At 46.8% G+C, this 4,484-nt stretch overlaps 1 protein-coding gene across 1 annotated transcript in view; it reads right to left on the bottom strand.

Annotated features, from left to right (window-relative positions):
• Window positions 1-3,184, bottom strand: part of SCML2 (Scm polycomb group protein like 2) — a 93,642-nt gene extending 90,458 nt beyond the window's left edge. The window contains exon 1 of the mRNA XM_040633817.1: window positions 3,073-3,184. The gene's annotated coding sequence lies outside the window, so the exon portion shown is untranslated. The remainder of the gene's footprint in view (window positions 1-3,072) is intronic.
• Between the last annotated feature and the right edge of the window lie 1,300 nt (window positions 3,185-4,484).

Raw genomic sequence — 4,484 nt, 5'->3', positions numbered from 1 at the left:
GAAAAAAAAAAAAAAAAAAAAAAAAAAGACTAGAGGCGACTAATAACTCAAATAGCAGAGGATCCCTTGCATCCTCCAGTGTTCCCATGACTAAAGCTACAACAATCATTTCTATTGACCCAAAGAGAGGGGCAGTAAAATAGTCAAGTGAAATTTTCCTCCTCCCTCCCTCTCCCCACCCTCCTAAGAGCTCAAACTAAAATTGGGATTTGGATTTTCCTTAAGTGGAACAAGAGCTATGTCATTTTCATTCAAAAGACTTAGTATTTACTCAGCCTTTTCAAGGCACTTTACTATCATCAATTATTTCTCCGTGAGGCAGCGCAGGATTACCCTGACCATTTCACTGATGCGGAAACAGATACCAACAGCAAAGGGAACGGGGGCAGGAAGAGGGGAGATAGGAAGCATCTGGGGGGAACAGACAGGCAGCTAAAAAGGAACAAACCCAAAAGAAAACGAGAGTCACATCTGGCTCATAGCTGGCCATCATAACCCTTGTTACTTTTTAGCTCGGAGATTTTTGAAACATTTTGAAAAAAGAAAATGCTCTAAATTATGAGTCAGTTAATATTTAGTTACAAACTAAACTACTTACTTGGTCATAGAAGCGAAGTTATTTAGCATTAAAAAAACCTCAATCTCCAGAGCACATAGAGATTTCAATTTATACCAATAATTCACTTTTCTTCCCAAGCCTAACCAGTATGTTTATCTGTTTGATCTAGAAAATAATCTCATAAAAATGTATAGCTTTATTTAATCATAAAGATGCACAAAGTTAATATCAACCCAAGTAACAAATAATTCAGTTACACCCAGAATTTTGTTTAGAGAATTATAACCAAAATACCGATTCCCTGAATTTGCCCTTGAAATAAAATAACTACTTGTTCTACATTCATATTGATTTTCTTAGCTATAACTTTGAAATTTTCAGGAAAAAACTACTGATGGGCAGCCTTAAACACCCAGAAGCCAACATTCATAGCATCTGAATAAATGCACCTTGAACTAAACTCCATACTACAGACAGCACAGGCACTTCAAAAAGATGTATTGATTGAAACAAAAAGACTGACCAGTTGCCTCATGAGAAAAACTGATACCACATCTTTAAGACTGACTCCAATGTTTTTTGTACATATCATGACATCATTAGCTTTAAAGCTACCTCACACATAATGTAGTTCAGTTACATTAATCTTTTTTTCCAAACAATTTCAAAACAAATCAGGTTCTCTAAAGGAAACAGGTACACACCCTTAAGCTTATAAGGTTGTATGATATATATGTTATTCATTCAAAAGTTTCAAAGCTGTTTTAAATGTGTTTAAGTTTTTGAAAAGATCTTTCAGACTGTTTTGAAGACTGTGGATAAAACTATAGCCAAACAAATACAAAGCATCAGGTGAGTGCTCATAAATTCACTCCATTTTCTAAATCCCAAGTGGACTTTTTTTCCAAAAGCGTATTTTCGCATTCCTCCCATTAAATATACAAAACCAAAGACTGCAAAAAAAAAAAAAAAAATCATCCCTGGAAATACGTTATTTAATGAGTAATTAAGAAAAAGAATGGCAAGAAAGGCAAAATTGTGATTACTGAAGAACATTCCCAAGCACTGCTATTGAAAAGAATTAAATGAATCTATGAACTATTATAATACAATTGCTTGTCATAGGAAGTTGTATTCCATAAATGATATACATCTTATAATACTGTTTCCCCAAAACAGTAATATGAATAGCTCTGGGAGCATTAAAAATGCAGCAGCATCTGCAGCTGTCTTGGTAAAGAAAACTATCCCGGATAATTTTGTAAATCATATGATCATAAGTATCCACTTTTCCCTGCCTTACCTTCCCCCTACTAGCGGATCCATTCACTTTCCAGAGATATCCTGAAGTCACCTTAACACATAATTCATAAAAGCTAATCTAATTCTTCAAGATAAAGGCTAATTTCAAGTTATAATCACACTTTGTAATGAATGACAAATGTTTTACAACCTTTAAAAACATCAATAGTCTTAAACGGGGATTTGTAAATACCAGTGCTGGCCAAACATTTGGGGGCCGAGGGAGGGGGCAAATTACAGACCTCAAATCTATGTGCAACCTCAAGGCGCAAAATCTATTAAATTCGCCTGCTCGCTCTCCCTCTGGCGATTCGGTGATTTACACCAGGATGCAGCAAGCACAACCACTAGTCAGGTGGAAAAAGCAAGAACGCTGTCCCTTAAAGGCACCAATGGTCCCTAGACCAGATCATGCCGCGAGAACACAGCGACCGCCCCGCAGCTCCTCGGGAGAGTTGGAGCCCCCTCTCCGCCCCCTCCAGGCACACACGCAAGGAGGGCCGCGCCCTCCTGCCCCACTTCTCCCCCGAGGGCCAGCCACCGGCGCCCCCCACACACACAACCTCCCAGAGCCCCGGGGCGCGAGTCCGATGGGCACCTGGCACCCGGACCGAGCCCGCGCTCCGCCACAGGCGCATCCTTCCGGGCTAACGTTTCCCTCCCAAACTCCAAAAGTTATCTCACAACTCCCCGGAAGGCAACCGGGCGGGCTTCAGCCCAGACCACGCAAAGTCATCGCTGCTCCTCAGCCCCACCGGCCCACCGGCGCTACTCCGGGGCCCCAGCTCGGCCCCCCAGCCCAGCTCCACCCACAGCAAGAGGATGCTCAAGAGGGTGCTGTCCGCGCTTCGGGCCAGCGGGCGGCTAGAGAGCGACAGGGCAACCGAACGCCGCGCAAAGGAAGGGCCCGTGACCGGCGACGGGGCCCCGGGGGAATACGAGGGGCTGCGCAAAAGCAGCTGTGGGGCGTCGTGGAGGGCGCTAGGTGGGGCAGGGGAGCCCTAGCCTCTGAGGTGAGGCTGCCAAAGGTGGGCCACGGGGGTGCGGGGCCGCGCCAAGGCCGGACCCCGCGGGGCGGTAAGGGGGCGTTACTCGCGCGGGACGCGCAGCGAAGGGCTCCCGGCCACCCGCCCGCCCTCGGACAACGACCAGAGACCGGATGCCACGGCTCCGCCTCTCTGCCCCTCACGGGGCCCAGAGTCGCCACGCACCTCGGGTCTCGTCGGCGAAAGGAGCCAAATTGTCACACTAGTCCCGCGAGCCGGTACCGGTCTTCACACCGCCGCCGCCATGTTTGAGAAGCCGCGCGCGGAGCCGCGCATGCCCCGCAACCGCCACCACCGCCCCGCCCCCGCCCCAGCTGGCCCGCGTGCCCTGCGGTTGCCGCAAGCACGCCCTATGACCGCTGCCGCGTGCGGGGCCCGAGCTGGGGGCGCCGCCGGAAGGCAGCGTGAGCGGCGGCGGGCGACGAGACGCTGCAAGACCAGGAAAGCCCTTGGTAGTTTTCCTCCATCCTCCCCCCACCATTTGCCCTCCCGCCAAAAAGAAGCCAGTCGCAGCCCATGCACCCAAGACTGTGATGGGCCCCCTACTGAGACCCCGGGTCTGCATCAAGTTCCATCGCGGGAACTGGCTCCCCTTGGCCATCGCCTTTGACTCTTCGGTTACCACCCACACTGGCCACGCACCGAAAAGGCAGGCGCTTCCCTAGGAACTGAAGCAAGTTCGATGAGCAAGGAAAATGCAACTCTTCAGAGCAGCTTGAGCAAAGCCACTCCTTCGCGGGTTGCAGCATATTCCTTGAAACAGTTTTTTTTTTTTTTTCATGGGTTTTTGCCACGCATTCCCCTCCAGCTCCACATTCTGAATTTAGTTGTTCCTATCAACCCAGGCTTGAGCTAACGGGACTAGGTTAACCCGGATGGGAAAATAATTTGCTCACTGGTTTGAGAGTGCTTGGGAGGGTCCTCGAGAATGCATTTTGGGGTCCCCTCTGCTGTATCTTCCTCACCCGGAGGCGAGCGGTTGTGCAGGTGGAGGTTGCACCGAGGGGAAGGGGGCGGTCGTAAAAATAACCTTGAAACAGCCCACGGCTCTCCCAGCACAAAATGTAGCTAACAGAAAACCCGAGAAAAACATCCCATCCCTCGTTGTGAGGTTAGGTATAAGCAGATTTAAAACTTTTGTTTGAAAAATAATACAATGTGCTGTGTTAGCGAAAAGTAACCCATTGGCAGGCCTTCTCTCTCCAACTCTGTAAAGCTGGATGTAGGTTTTTCATTTGTGATCTCCTTAACTTAGCATATAGGACATACTGTATTTTTAAAATAATAATTAGGAAATCGAAGCCTTAAACAAACAATGCGGAATATATCTATTTTCCGCAATACAGAAATTATTTTCATACAGGACTTTTGCAATATTAAACGAAGGCCAAATTAAAGCTTTTTTTATTGTATCTAAGCATTGACGAATGGCACAAAATCAAACTGCCAAAATAAACGTTAGTGCAAATTTCATAAAAACTTTAAGGAGAAACAGAAAACCTAGGCCACTGTTATGCAAATATTAGAGAGAGATTTGGCCTTATCGATCTATAATATATACCATGTAGAAGGGAATG

Source organism: Ursus maritimus (genome assembly GCF_017311325.1).
Source record: "Ursus maritimus isolate PB19 chromosome X unlocalized genomic scaffold, ASM1731132v1 scaffold_X1, whole genome shotgun sequence".
Classification (NCBI taxonomy): Eukaryota; Metazoa; Chordata; class Mammalia; order Carnivora; family Ursidae; genus Ursus; species Ursus maritimus.
This window is presented reverse-complemented; position numbering and strand designations above follow the sequence as displayed.